Source organism: Sciurus vulgaris (genome assembly GCF_902686455.1).
Source record: "Sciurus vulgaris genome assembly, chromosome: 7".
NCBI lineage: Eukaryota > Metazoa > Chordata > Mammalia > Rodentia > Sciuridae > Sciurus > Sciurus vulgaris.
Genome location: NC_136467.1, coordinates 131,575,793 through 131,592,094, shown reverse-complemented (window position 1 = coordinate 131,592,094; position 16,302 = coordinate 131,575,793). Strand labels below are relative to the sequence as shown.

At 38.1% G+C, this 16,302-nt stretch overlaps 1 protein-coding gene and 1 pseudogene across 2 annotated transcripts in view; both read left to right on the top strand.

The window, feature by feature from the left end:
- LOC306665789 (uncharacterized protein) overlaps window positions 1-16,302 on the top strand; it is a gene marked incomplete at its 5' end in the record, with an annotated part of 729,076 nt that overhangs the window by 23,696 nt on the left and 689,078 nt on the right. The window lies entirely within an intron of this gene.
- On the top strand, window positions 6,371-7,614 carry LOC306665618 (proteasomal ubiquitin receptor ADRM1-like; annotated as a pseudogene). The gene has a single exon. The product of its transcript is annotated as a proteasomal ubiquitin receptor ADRM1-like (transcript).

Genomic DNA, 16,302 nt, shown 5'->3' with positions numbered 1-16,302 from the left:
AATCTTCTTAACTCTTCTATTTTAAGTGATTTATCAAACTATTTTTACAGTATCACATAATATGGAGAACAATCATTAATATACACTTTCTAGTTTAGGGGTGTGCGTGTGTTCAAGCAAAAATCACACTCAAGGTACATTTAGGCAGAAATTAGCCTTACGCTTAAAAGTGCCATGACAAGAAGTATCTCTGCATCTAAAATTCAGTCTTGAATTTTGAGTATAAATTCCTAAAATTGGGTTGCTCTAGTGGTATGTAATTTTAGTGTTTCCAAAAGTTTATGTGCTGCAACATTAGTATGGCCGTTTTGAGAGGTAGTGGGATTTTTAAGACACGGATATTAGTAGGAGCCCTGCCTTCTGAAGGAATTTATGTAGTTTTCACAGAAAACTAGTTAGTTCCTGTAAGAAGATTTTTATTTAAAAAAGTGAGCTTCACCCCTGAATCTTTCCAACTTCTTTTCTCGTCATGTGCTCTCTCCCTTTCTTTCCCACATACTTCCAACATTATGTTATCTGCCATACTGTAATGCATGGAAGACCCTCCCAAAGGCTGAAAAAATGGAGCTGTCCTATCTTGGATCTTCAGCCTCCAAAATGTGAGCTAAACAAATTTCTTACTTTATAACATACCACACCTCAGGTATTTTGTTAAGCAACAAAATTAGAGGTTATCAGGTCAATATAAAAAAATGTAGGGTAGTAATACATATTGATTGCAAAAAATAGTTTTAAGTTGTATATTTAAGTTTTAACCACCAATGTGTAAATACTTACATCTACTACCTTACCATAATTTACTATATTTGAGATGGCAGAGCAGAGAAGTTTACTTTCCAAATTCTCTATTATGTGGACCAGGAAGATAAACAAACATCTTTTCATTGAGGTAGGTAACAAAAGAAACCTTACTGCAATTTAATACCACACTCTCAGAACACCTAGGGACTCAGAAAACTGGGTGGAATATGTTTAAAGGGAAAGAAAAAATTTCCTGCCTGGTGCCAGCAGCTCCTTATACAGATTCATCACAGGCAAAGTGGACAGGGAGACTAAGAAAACCCACTTTTCAGGTGGTACTATGGAGTGTCTTGAAATGGAGAAATCAGTGATCAAAGATATTGTCAAACTGATTCAGTGAGTGAGCCACAGTATATTCTTATGTGGGAACGACACTGTGCTTCTCTTGGTAACCCACACAGAGCCAAGACAGCCACCATTATTTCCAGCTATACTATGAAAGCCAGAGAGTGTGCCTCAACACCCTGGTGCCCATACCTGTGTAATTCCAGCTGATTCCTAAAACCTGACCTGGTAGAGGCTCACCAAATGACCCAAGTGTGACTAGAAAACCAGGTGAAATTTAAGCATGAAGAGTGTGGCATCCAGGGGAATTCAGGACATCATACCCTAGAGATCTTGGGTGCCTTTTACCCTTTGAGTCTAATGGTTCACAGAACCAGCTGGGGAGGACCAGGAATTGATTGGGTCAGGGGAGTGAACATTCACTTCAATCCTTTTGTACCTGAGTCCAGCAGGGTTTAAGACTGGCTCCTCTGCTGCAGAAGCAGAACCCAGGAAAGACTCCAGGGATCTGGACTCCTGGTGTGGATCAGAAGCAGCTGGGCTTCAGAGTGTGCTGATTTAAAATCTTCAGAACAAATGTCATTCAACAAAGTTAGATCCAAACACTGTCTCTAGGATCTTTAACTCTGGGAACTCCTCTCACAGAACTTAAGAGCAACCCCTTACTGTGAATAGAGAAGACAATAACATCCAACCTGCCCGACCTCATACTAACAAGAAGGGGAGCTGACAATGGGCTACTCCACTAGCTCCACAAGAAGAAGAAGGACTTGGACAGCCACTGACTACTACTCTTATGTGTAATATATACCTAAAGAAAAAATGGAAAACTTCCAGGGACACTGTAAATTCATAGGTTAGAAGCTCTACCACCTCAGATTCATACAGATAAAGGGGTAGACCAACTCCAAAGATTATGAAAAAGTAAAGGAACAGATCATCCCAAACAAACCAAATTACCTTATTAACAGAGTAAAATGATATTACAGTGGAAGAAAAGTCAGAGAAGGAATTTAGAAAGTTCATAGTTAAGAAGTGAATTCTGAGAGAAAATCCAAGAAGTGAAAAATCACTTCAATAAGGACATAGAAATCCTGCATAATCTTTTAAATGAAATAATATTTGAAAAATTTCCAAAGGTTAAAAATGGAAAATCAAACACAGGAGGTTACAGGACTCCACATATACAAAATTACAACAAACCTTCACTAAGGCACATTTATTATGAAAATACTCAGCATACAAAGTAAGGATAAAATTTTGAAGACCACTAGAGGGAAATGACAGATCATATTTGGAGGGAGACCAATTCTGATCTCAGCTGATTTTTCAACCCAGACCCTTAAAACTAGGAGGTCTTGTAATAATATATATCAACCTCTGAAAGAAAATGGATGACAACCAAGAAAACTATACCCAGCAAAATTAAGCTTCAGAATTGATGATGAAATAAAATATATCAAAATCTCTGGGGCACAAGAAGATGGTTCTAAGAGAAAAGTTCATAGTATTGAGACCATTCAATGAAAGAAAAAAAAGTCACCAAATAAATAACCTGACAATACATCTCAAAGCATTAGAAAAAGAAGAACAAATCAACACCAAAAGCAGTAGAAGAAAGGAAATAATTAAAATCAGAGTGTAAATAAATAAAATTGAAATGAACAAAATTTTTTAAAAAAATTCACCATATCAAAAAGGTGTTTCTTTGAAAAATAAGTAAAATCAATAAACCTTTAGCTAAGTTAATGAAGAGAAAAACTCAAATTACTAAAATTTGCAATGAAAAAGTAAATATGACAGACTACTGAAGTACAGATGATGATCAGAAACTATTTTAAAAACTTATACTCAATAAAACAACATTTTAAATACATTGACAAATTTCTAGATACGTATGACCTACAAATTTAACCGGGGGACATAAAATTTTTAAACACATCAATTTCAGGCAATGAGTTTAAAGACACCTTCAAAAAACTACCAAAAAGAAAAACTCAGGACCAGGTGAATTCTCAGCCTAGTTCTACTAGACTTTCAAAGAAGAACTAACACAAATCCTCCTCAAATTATTCCATTGTTATGGTTTACATATCGTATCCCCAAAAAGCTCACATGGGAAACAATGCAAGAAGGTTTGGAGGAGAAAAGATTGGGTTATAGCTTTAACACACTCAGTGCATTAATCCCTGATGGGATTAACTGAGTGGTACCTGGAGGAAGTAGTTCATTGGGGGCATGGCTATGGGGTATCCAATTTGTATGTAGAGAGTGGAGTCTCTCTCTCTGTCTCTGATCATCATGTGAACTGCTTCTCTCTGCCATGCTCTTCTGCCATGATGCTTAGCCTCACCTCACCTCCAACAGTGTTCTTTATAGAAACAGAAAAAGCAGACATGAAATTCATTTGGAAAAAAAAAAAAAAAGATGCCCAGAATAGCCAAAGCAATCCTTAGTGAGAAAAGTGAAGCAGGAGGCATCATAATACCAGATGTTTACTTATACTGCAGAGATATAGCAGCAAAAACGGCATGTTATTAGCAACAAAGTAGACATGAAGACCAATGGAACAGAATAGAAGACACAGAGACAAAGTCACATAAATTTGGTTATCTCACACTAGACAAAGGCATCATAAATGTACATAGGAGAAAAGAAAGCCTCTTCAACAAATAGTGCTGGGGAAACTGGAAATCCATATGTAGCAGAATGAAATTGGACCCCTATCTCTCATCCTATACAAAACTCAACTAAGTTGATAAAAGACCTATGCATTAGAACAGTGACCCTGAACCTAGTATAAGAAAATGTAGGCCCAACACTCTATCATGTGAGTTTACAAACCAACTTTCACAGCAAGACTCCTAATGCACATGAAACACAATGAAAAATCAATAAATGGGATTATATCAAACTAAAAACCTTCTTTACAGCAAAGGATACAATCAAGAGAGCCTACAGAATGGGAGAAAATCTTTGCCACCTATCACACAGCTATAGCATTAATTTCTAGAATATAAAGAACTCAAAAAGTTAACACCCAAAATCCAATTACCCAAGCAATAAATAGGCAAAGGAACTAAACAGACCATTCACAAAAATAGAAATATAAATGGTCAACAAATAAATGAAAAAAATGTGCAACATCTTTAGCAATTGGAGAAATGCAAAATGAGAATACAGTGAGATCTCATTGCACTCCAGTCAGAATGGCAACACTCAAGAATACAAGCAACAAGAAATGTTGGTGAGGATGTGGGGAGAAAGATATTCTCATAAATTGCTGGTGGGACTGTAAATTAGTGTAATCACTCTAAAAACAGTATGGAGATTCCTCAGAAATTGTGCAATGGAACCACTATTTGACCAAGTAATCTCACTCCTTGGTATATATCCAAAGGACTTAAAATAAGCATACTACAGTGACTCAACCTTATCAATGTTTATAGCAGCTCAGTTCATAATAACTAAGATATGGAACCAGCCTAGGTGCCTTTCAACAGATGAATGGATAAAGAAAATGTGATATTTATACCCAGTTGGATATTACTCAGTTATAACTGTGACTTTATGATATTTGAACGTAAATGGATGGATCTAGAGACTCTTATGCTAAGTGAAACAAGCCAATCCCAAAAAACTAAAGGTCAAATGTTCTCTCTTATATGTGAATGCTAATACACAACAAGGGGGAGAAGAGGAAAAATAGAGGTTTGGTAGATTATGAAAACGGAAATGAAAGGAAGGGAGGAGTACAGGGACAGGAAAGACAGAGGAATGATTCTGACATAATTTTCCTTTATACATATACGAATATACCACATTGAATCTCCACATCATATACAATCACAAAACTGGCATCGGAACTAGAATAAGATGCATTCCATGTTTGTATAAATGGTCAAAATGTACTCTAATGTTATGTGAAACTAAGAAAAATAACCAAATGAAATAATAAAATAATAATTTAATTTGTTAAAATTAAAATTTATAAGCCAAATATACTTCCAATTATTTTATGCCCATTTTACTATATGTTGAAACAGTTTCATAGTTTCTCACCTGCAACATGCTGATTTTAACCCTTTTTTAATATCAAACTATGGTCATAACACACTTTTTACTAAATTGAGTTTTACATATGAGGAATATTGACACATGTTATAAATTTTAACTCATTGTTATCTTGAAATACTTGTTATATACCATTTTCTATTTTCTCCTTTTTTTCTTACACAGAAGTTATAATTATTATAAGTAACTATAGGCTTGTAACTGCAGAATATTAATGAATGTAAAATCCATAAGACACAGAGGCATAAAGGTTGCTAATATTTTGTACATCAATAATTATATGTACCTACATCTTTTGATATGTTATAATATTGGAAATATAGTACTATATTTTTATATAATTCTTCTCATGACAGATCTAATTTATTATTTATTTCTATGCTGGTATTTAATAACTTGTATATTAAAAAATCTGGGAATATAATCATTATTTTACCAACTCCATTTTCTTGAAAGAATAATAGTTTGCATTAATATCTTACTAGAGGTATGTTGGTAGATATATATTTTGTATTCTTCCTTGGCTTATCTTTAGTCATTTCAATAGATGAAATTTTATACTAAAGAATATATAATTTGTTAAATTTATTTATTTGGAGACTAAAACTATTTTTGCTTTAAGGAAATTGCAATGTACCCACACCCCTTTGATATATCTTACCTAATGTTTCTTATATTTGCATATATCTACACACCCGTATATATATGTCTACTCACATTTATATTCATATGCAGATACACATACGTTTACATGTGCAGATGCATATATAAATGTGCACAGTTGCACATGTGCATATACACATTTAAATATGAACACATATACATAAAAACATACACACACATATGTAAAGCAACACCAATTAGGTAAAAACATTTCATAGTTAATTGTTTAAAATATTACATTATTACAGTTGTGATCACATATTATTTATATTTCTGTTGTCTTATTTGATGTTTATGAATTACATATTTCATAGCCTCTATCCACTTTCCTTTGTCAGAATTACATGTATTTAATGAATTCTAATACTTCTTGGTCTAGTGAAGATATCAACCCTTTTCTATGTCCCATTTATTTTCCCATGATTATTTGTAACTTTATAGTTTTATACGTCAAAGGATTAACATTTAGTTATTTTGTTCCTTTAGTTGAAGGTTTTAAAAGTTATTTTCTGTGGGATCCCGCAGGCGCCGAGGAGGAAGAGCGAACCCGGACGGATGCCTCTCAGCCAAGGGATGACGACTTCAGGTGCTCTGTTCCCAAGCCTGGTGCCAGGCTCTCGGGTGTTCTCCAATGAGTATTTGGTGGAGTTTTGGGCAAGGAAAATGTCATTGAAAGGCACTACTGTCACTCCGGATAAACGGAAAGGGCTCGTGTATATCCAGCAGACAACTCGCTCATTCACTTCTGCTGGAAGGACAGGACATCAGGGACCGTGGAAGACAACTTGATTATCTTCCCTGATGACTGTGAGTTCAAGCGCATGCCTCAGTGCCCCAGCAGGAGGATGTACGTGCTCAAGTTCAAGGCTGGGTACAAGTGGCTCTTCTTCTGGATGCAGGAGCCCAAGACTGACCAGGATGAGGAGCACTGCTGGAAAGTCAGCGAGTACCTGAACAACCCCCCCCATGCCTGGGGCCCTGGGGGAGAGTGGGAGTGGGGGCCATGAGCTGTCACCACTGGGTGGTGAGGATGGCCTGCAGAGCCTGCTGGGAAACATGAGTCACAGCCAGCTCATGCAGCTCATCGGACCAGCCAGCCTTGGAGGACGGGGTGTCTGTGGGGCTCTGACTGGGCCAGGTGTGGCCAGCTTGCTGGGCACTGTTGGGCCTCCTGCCAGCAGCTCTTCGTCCAGCTCCCAGAGCCAGCCGGCTGCGGTTACCCCATTCTCCACCACCTCTTCTGCCCGTGCCACCCCAGCCCCTCTGCCCCAGCAGGCGCCTCGACTACCAGCCCAAGTCCTGTGCCTAGTTCAGGTAATGGAACCAGCACAGCAGCCAGCCTGACCCAGTCCATCCAGCTGAGTGACCTCCAGAGCATTCTGGCAACCATGAATGTGCCTGCTGGGCCGGGAGGCAGCCAGCAAATGGACCTCACCAGTGTGCTGACTCCAGAAATGATGGTGCATTCTCACCAACACCGACGTCCAGCAGTGCCTACTGCCCTACCTGTCCTTTGGGGAGTCACTGCCCCACACTGCAGAGGAGATCCGGAGCACACTGACCTCGCTCCAGTTCCAACAGGCTCTGGGCATGTTCAGCATGGCCTTGGCCTCGGGGCAGCTGGGGCCACTCATGTGCCAGTTTGGCCTTGCTGCAGAGGCCGTAGAGGCCACCAACAAGGGCGATGTGGAAGCATTTACCAAAGCCATGCAGAATAATGCCAGACCTGAGCAGAAGGAGGGCGACACAAAAGACAAGAAGGACAACAAGGAGTACATGAGTCTGGACTGAGGCGGGGTGGCCATGCAGCCGCCTGCTCCCGTAGTGGCACTCCCTCCTCTCCTTTCTTCAGACCTCCTGATAAAGTTCCTTTCTTTAAAAAAAAAAAAAAAAAAAAAGGTTATTTTCTGAAGTTAAATTTAATAAATTTTGTTTTTCTTCATTTTTGCTCTTTTATTATTTCATAATCACAGGCATGTGTTTAATGAATTAGGAATTTTACTTAAAAACAATGCAAATCTAATTGGTGTGCCACTCACCCATATTGTATCATAGGAGTGCAGTGTGACAGGCTGTCACATATTAAACATACCAGTCTATGCAACCAGCATTGATGTCAAGAGAAAACCTCAGTTCAATCCCTGGAAGATCACTCAGTTACATTCCCAGTCATCTCTTACCCCCTCACTCCACAGTGCTAACCATTAACTACTTGATTAACATAACAAGATTCCCACTTGTTTTAATAGAGGAAACCATACAGTATGCTTGAGACAGGATTTCTCTGTATTTTTTGCCCAGTATTATGTTTGAAAATCATACACAACCAAGTTGACTTGAGTTTTGATTGTTTGTTTTTTGGGGCAATTAAAAAACATTGTTGCTTGAATATACTGGGGTATACTGTATGATGAACACAGGAATTCCATCAAAAAATATAACCTAAGAATGAAATTCCTGAAAAAGAGTATACTATATTCAGCTTTATTAGATACCATCAAGCCATTTTCCAAAGCAATTATGTCACTTCAAAAGCTTATGGTAGACAATTTCTGTTGTCCTGCTTACTTGCTGATAAGGGTGTGATTTGTTTGATTAATTTTCATGCTGCTGTGCTTCAGGGCTAACAACTTATGTTTTCAATATGTACTTTACAAAGCAGCCCTGCTCCCTCCAGCAGCAGGCTCCTTTCACGGCCAGCTTCTCGGAGCAGGCCACCCAGTGAGAGCCTTTCTGCACAGAGCTAGCTGCAAGTTCCGGAGCCAGCGGTGAGCTCCGGCCCACAGGCAGCCTCTGGGACCAGGGCAGGGCAGCCAGAGACTTCTCCAATAGCCCTTCTCCCTCCAGTGGCAGGCTCCTTCCACGGGGTGATCCAAGATGGCAGACTAGAGGGCATCTCCTGTTGCTCCAGAACTCAGAATTCAAGAAGGGGAGGCATTGAGAGACTCAGACTAACATAGAGCCACGGGGTGAGTCTCCCCTACCAGGGGAAGCTCAGCCCAAGTGGCAGGATCGGACAGGGGCCGCTTCTCAGAGCAGGGCAGGCTCAGAGCAGGACAGGGCAGCTAGAGACTTCCCCAGGCAGCCCTGCTCCCGCGGGAAGCGGGCTCCTTCCACGGCCAGCTTCTCGGAAAAGAACACCCAGTGAGAGCCTTTCTGCACAGAGCTTGCTCCACTCCAAGTCCTGGAGCCAGCAGCGAGATTCAGCCTGTGGGCATCCTCTGGGACCAGGGCAGGGCAGCCAGAGACTTCTCCAAGCAGGCCTGCTCCCTCCAGCGACAGGCTCCTTCCACAGCCATCTTCTTGGAGCCTTTCTACACAGAGCCAGCTCCAAGCCCTGGACCCAGCGGTGGGCCAAGGCCCACAGGTAGCTTCAGGGACAAGAGTGGGGCAGAAAGGGACTTCTCCAAGCAGCCCTGCTCCCTCTGGCAGCAGGCTCGTTCTACAGCCAGCTTCATGGAGCAGGCCTCCCAGTGAGAGCCTTTCTACACAGAGCCAGCTCCAAGCCCTGGAACCAGTAGCGGGATAGGGGCAGCTTTCTTTGGAAGCACTGCATTATCAAGTTCCTCCAAGACTTCAGGCTACTGAAGGCTGGGAGATGATATACTGGAAATCTACAGGGACACTATAAGCCAACAGAGGAAATCTGCAATATCTCAGAGTCCCACTGATATCTGACCAATATGAGAAAACAAGGGAAGAAAATATCCCAAACAAACCTAGATACTATATCAATAAAACCCAATGACAGCACAGCAGAAGAAATGTCAGAAAAGTAGTTCAGAATGTACATATTTAAAACAATCAGGGAAGCAAATGAGGAGATGAAAGTGCAAAGGCAGGCATTGAAGGAGGAGATGAAAAAGCAAATGCAGGCATTAAATTATCACACCGATCAACAGTTAAAAGAGCAAATACGGGAAGCAAGAGATCATTTCAATAAAGAGAGATACTGAAAAAAACAAACAAACAAATACTTGAAATGAAGGAAACAATAAACCAAGTTAAAAACCCCATAGAAAGCATAACCAATAGGATAGAACACCTGGAAGACAGAACCTCAGACATTGAAGACAAATATTTAATCTTGAAAACAAAGTTGACCAAAGAGAGAAGATGGTAAGAACTCATGAACAGAATCTACAAGAATTATAGGATATCATGAAAAGGCCAAATTAAGAATTATAGGGATTGAGGAAGGCTTAGAGAAACAAACCAAAGGAATGAACAATTTTTCAATGAAATAATATCAGAAAATTTCCCAAATCTGAAGAATGAAATGGAAAACCAAGTGCAAGAGGCATATAGGACTCCAAATATACAAAATTACAACAGACCCACACCAAGGCACATTATTATGAAAATACCTAACATACAAATAAAGAGCGAAGCAGGGGGTATCGCAATACCAGATCTTCAATTCTACTACAAAGCAATAGTAACAAAAACGGCATGGTATAGGTACCAAAATAGACAGGTAGATCAATGGTACAGAATAGAGGACACGGACACAAACCCAAATAAATACAATTTTCTCATACTAGACAAAGGGGCCAAAAGTATACAATGAAGAAAAGATAGCCTCTTCAACAGATGGTGCTGGGAAAACTGGAAATCCATACGCAACAGAATGAAATTACACCCCTATCTCTCACCCTGCACAACACTCAACTCAAAATGGATCATGGACCTCGGAATCAAACTAGAGACCCTGCATCTTATAGAAGAGAAAGTTGGTCCAAATCTTCAACTTGTTGGCTTAGGATCAGACTTCCTTAATAGGACTCCCATAGCACAAGAAATAAAAGCAAGAATCAACAACTGGGATAGATTCAAACTAAAAAGCTTTCTCTCAGCAAAGGAAACTATCAGTAATGTGAAGAGAGAGCCTACAGAGTGGGACAATATCTTTGCCACTCATACTTCAGATAGAGCACTAATTTGCAGAATATACAAAGAACTCAAAAATCTCCACACCAAGAATACAAATAATCCAATCAACAAATGGGCTAAGGAAATGAGCAGACACTTCACAGAAGAAAATGTAGAAGCAATCAACAGATATATGAAAAAATGTTCAACATCTCTAGTAATAAGAGAAATGCAAATCAAAACTACCCTAAGATTCCATCTCACCCCAATTAGAATGGTGATTATCAAGAACACAAGCAACAATAGGTGTTGGCAAGGATATGGGGAAAAAAGTACACTCATACATTGCTGGTGGGGTTGCAAATTAGTGCAGCCATTCTGGAAAGCAGTATGGAGATTCCTTAAAAGGAAAATTCTGGTATATTTACAGAAACATTCTAGATCTTGTGGCACATCCTATAAAATATTTTGGGCTCAAATCCTCCTCATTGTCCTTCTGCTATATAATGCCATTGTCTTATTTACCACAAGATCAGATGAAGTTGGCATTCCTCAGGTGTTCTTATGAGGAGTCAAGTGAGCTACAGATCTGCTGTTCCCATTTTCCTTCCTAGATGGCTTTTGCTAAATATAATGTCTTAATTTCAATGAAGCCAATTTTTTTAGAAAAGAATTTTCATTATCAATTGATTTTGGTTCCCCCAATTTAAGAAAACACTCTTCAATATTTTCTTTGAAAGCTGTGTTATTTCACCACTTGGATTTTGTACCACAATCCAACTAGAATTGATTTTTGTTTATGTGGTGAGCCATGGGTAAAGTTCATTTTTTGAGATTCAAAGAATTCAACTTTTATTGACAAGACCATTCTCTTCTGCTTATTATAATGACAGAGGTGGTGGTGGCATAATTAATTACAGCACATGAATGTTCTACATGCTCTATTCTTTTAAACCAAACTGAAATTATTCTAACTGCTATATCTTAGTAGTGCAACTTGATAACCATTAGTGAAAACACTCTTTGTTTTCTTTTTCCAAGTTTCCTTCACTTTTTACCCAATTGAGTTCACATATGCATTTTAGAATACACACACACACACACACACACACACACACACACACATGTACAAGGAATTTTTTTGAAGGAGGACTGTGCTGAACATTTAGTTTAAGGCTAATTGGATAAAATTGATGTCTTAACAATACTAAGTTCCCCAAACTCTGAAGCTGGTATATATTTGTCTTTGACAATTTCTTAACAGTATTATTTTGTTTTTTCCTTTTTTGGGAATATTCACATATTTTATCAGATTAACTCTTAGCTATTTGATCTCTTTTATACTAATTGAATTGTGTCATAATTTAAATTTTGTTTTTATTTATTGTGGATCGAGTATTGAAATAAGGTTTTTATATATTGACCTTGAATTCTATCATCTAGCTAACTTCCCGTGTTGATGCTATTATATATACCTATGTATAAACGAGTCCCAGTTGTGCCAGGACAGTGGGGTAGGTTGCAGACAGGCCAAAGTAAGTCCCTGGATACAGCATGGGAGATTGTGATTTATGGGAAAAAATCTTCCAAGAGATAAGAGGCTGCACCAAGAAGAGTTCAATGGCAACAGGTTGGCAGGGAGCTCCTCTGTCCTTAGGGCACTTTGCCTGGCAAATCTCCTCTTACTCATGATGTTTTGTCTGACTTTGGCCACCTGAACAAGTATATTTACATATCCTTTCCACAATATCCTTAATTCTGAGCCTGTCCCCACTGGGAGGAGTGTGTATGTTAGGCTGCATAAGCAGCGACATCATCTGCAAGAGCTTGCTTGTTTTTCTTTTATGATCAACATCCCAAGGAGCAACTATCCTCTCTTGCAAGTATGCAAGAAAGTTGCTTTCTTTGGGTAACATTGACTTGTCTCTGTTGGTTAAACAATTTTTAGAATTTCACTTAGATTTATTTATAGTGTTTTTGACTCTGTATAGCTTTGTCAGTGGTGGCTCTAGATACTAACATTTTATACATGTAACATTTTGCTGCAAACATCACACATAATTTCCAAAACTCCAAAGGACAAAGAAAGCCTATATGGCTAACCCATATAGCCATACTCCTTCCTCCTCCTGGGTTCCCCCAGCATGCATAAGAGAAATCTCATTCCTTCAAGGTAATAGGTATCTGGAAATTCAGGCCCAGGCTTGCTCTGTTACCTTAAAGGGCTAGGTTTTTTGGGGGAAAGGGGCTGTTTTAGTTATTTTTCACTGCTGTGACCCTAAGACCTGACCAGAACAATTTGAGGAGGAAAAGTTTATTTGGAGGCTTATGGTTACAGAGGTCTCAATTCAAAGACAGCAGGCTTCATTCCTCCAGGCTCGAGGTGGTGCTAAATATCATGGTGGAAGAGTGTGGCAGTGGGAAACAGCTCACATAATGATCAGAAAGCAGAGAGAGAGAGACTCCACTCTCCAGATACAAAATATATGCCCCATAGCCCCGCCCCTAATGGGCCACTTCCTCCAGCCACACCCCACCTGCCTCAGTGAATCCCATCAGAGATTAATGCACTAATTAGGTTAAGGCTAAAACCCAATCATTTCTCTTTCAAGCCTTCTTGCATTATCTCACATATAAGCTTTTGAGGAACACTATCTAAACCAAAAAAAGGGCATTCCGGGACATGGTGTTTTTAATGTTCCTTTTAATTAAGATACTATACAGCATGTTTTTTTTTTAGATTTTCTGTGTTCACTGTCATATCATGTACTAATAATTTTACTTTCCTATGTAACATTCAAATCAATTGCTCCTACTACAATGACTAAGGCACCTATTGCAATGTTTTATGAAAGTAGGGACAGTTTCTTTACTGGATGAAATTTTCCATGGACTTTTAAACTAGAGAGATTATCTTCCTCTGGAGAAAGGGCATATTTGTTTGCTCTGTACAATAATAAAGATAATGTCTCCCTCCAAGGCACATGTTAGATCTGCTTTCAACCACTGCAAAACATCCAGGTTCCTTGATCTCAGGGTTTCTGTGCTATGAGGCAAGCCCACATTGTGCACAGCATCCACCATGCTGTCCAGCATTCCATGATTTGAGGAGAAAGGTAGGAGATGCTCATGAGTGTTTGACATACTGTGTGGATGTTGTACTTGTATGATTCCCTAGTGTGCTCTTCTGTTCATATCCATGAAACAGCACCACACTTACTAAGAGAATGCCACTAAGATATACTTTAGGATCCTTTACAGATTTTTGACAATTTTTTTTTTTCCAAATTTTCTTTTTAACCCCTGGATATTTTTGTTCACAACTGATTTTCCCAGTATTTGGAAATTTTTCTGGTATTTTGAAATTGATGTGTATTTCAACTATATTGTGATTGGACAATAAAAACTGCATCACCTCAATTATTTAACATTTATTGAGAATTGTTTTAAGAGCCAGGACATAGTCTTACTCAATATATTTTCTGTGGCCCCTTGGAAAGAATGTGTATCCTACTATTATTGGATGGAGTGTTCTGTTCAATTATATCTGCTGTTTTAATGATGTTGCTGAGTTTTCTTCATCCTTGATGACTTTTACTCATTCAGTTATTGGGAAGTTTCTAAAGTTTCTGACAATAAAGTTGGGTTTCTCTATATATACTTGTAGTTTTATCAAGTTGCGCTTCATGCATTTTTAAGCTCTACCCTTTGGCACCTGCACATTTAGAGCTATTAAGTCTTCTTGATGCATTTTGTCTTTATATTTAGTGATTCAATTATATACTTTTCACATAAATGACCAATTATATAACATCTTTTTGTTCATGATAATTTTCTTTGCTTTGAAGCCAACTTTACCTGATAGAAATACAGTCAGTCCTACTTGTTTTTGTTGATCAATGTCCAATATATTCTTTTCCACTTGTATGTTAACTGCATATATCATTGCATTTGAAATAAGTTTCTAAGTTAGGTCATGATTTCTAATCATTATTCATTAATGTTTCTTAACTGGTACATTTAGGTTATTTACACTTAATGTGATCATTGATGCTTTGGGAATTATAACTGCTATTTTGTTTTCCTGTTTTTTCTCTCCCTCATTTTTCTTTTTCACTTCCTGCTTTTCTGTTGGCTAAACACTTTTCAGAATTCATTAGATATATTTATAGTGTTTTTGACTCTCTGTATAGCTTTATCAGTGGTGGCTGTAGATATAGCATTTTATACAAATTACTTTTCTGCAAACATCACACATTATTTAGAAAACTCCAAACAAGAAAGAAAGTCTATTGTGCTAATCCAAACGGCAATGTTCCCTTCTCTCCAGGTTCTCTAAGGTTGCTTGTTTTACCTCTTCCTTTCTGTTTAGAAAATTTATGCTAGTCATTTTTTTAGAGTAAGTTTCCAGGTAAAAAATTGTTTCTTAGTATTTCTTTATATGGGTATGTCAATATCCCCTTCATGTTCAGAGAATATTTTTATTGGATATGGGATTCCAAGTTGAACATTATTTTTAGAATATTTGAAAATGCTGTGCAAGTTCTTTTTGGATTTCCTGATTGCAGTGAGAAATAATCTGTTATTATTCTAATTAATTTTTCTTTAAGGTCATGATGTTACCTTCTCAATCATGGGATTTGTGGTTTTTCTTTATCCTTATTTTTCAGTAATTTAAATCTTATATGTTTGGATATAGATTTCCTTGCTGAACCTTTCTATTTCTTACCTGTTTTTTTTTTTTTTTAATTCAAGCCTGTTTATAAATTACTTGAAATATTTTTATGGTGGTTGATATTTAGTATTGGATTACTCCAATATCTCTGTAATTTTACTTGGCATTTTTTGATCACTTTTCTTCACAATTTCATGGCTTCCTTGTTCTTTGTTTGATGGATAATTTTTATAAAGCCAGGGAATTAGAGTGTTGTGCTAGGAGATTCTGTACCATTTTAAAGCTGTATTTGTTAGCTGATTTCCTCTGATACTACACCACCAGGTATTGCCTAGAACGAGAGCTTCACTACGTTTCCCATGTGGCCTGACACCAAAGGGGACAGGGATCCTGGACAGTAGTTAAAATCCTATTTCTCTACTAGACTACCTCTGATATCCCTACAGAGAAATTGGGCAGGAACAATTTGTTATAATCTGGCAAGGACAGAATTCTAGTCCCCCTTAAAGTCTTTGCTGATTTCAGTGGACATGGTTACATAATTCTTTTTTACCCATACCTGTTTTGCTTTTGGGGTAGAATAAATCATTATGGTCTAAAATTATTTTGAGTCGCCAATTTGCTTCTCTTCCTGGTCATTTGGCAAGAGAAAATTAGACTTTTATTTCTTTGTTTCCTTTTGTTTATTTGTTTGTCTGCCCCTGTTTGTGTTTCCAGGTTTGTAGCATCTTCAATTCCAGGTAATTGATGCACAGGGCATAAATAAAATGCAGGAAACTCACTATTGTTTTTTCACAGGGCAGAGATACCTATTCAATCTTCAACAGTTTTCTGATGCTTGTTTTGTACAAAATGCCCTGGATTTTCAGCTGTATTTAGTCAAAGAAATAAGGGGGATGCATGCCTAATCATCTACCTATTAATGCATCCTC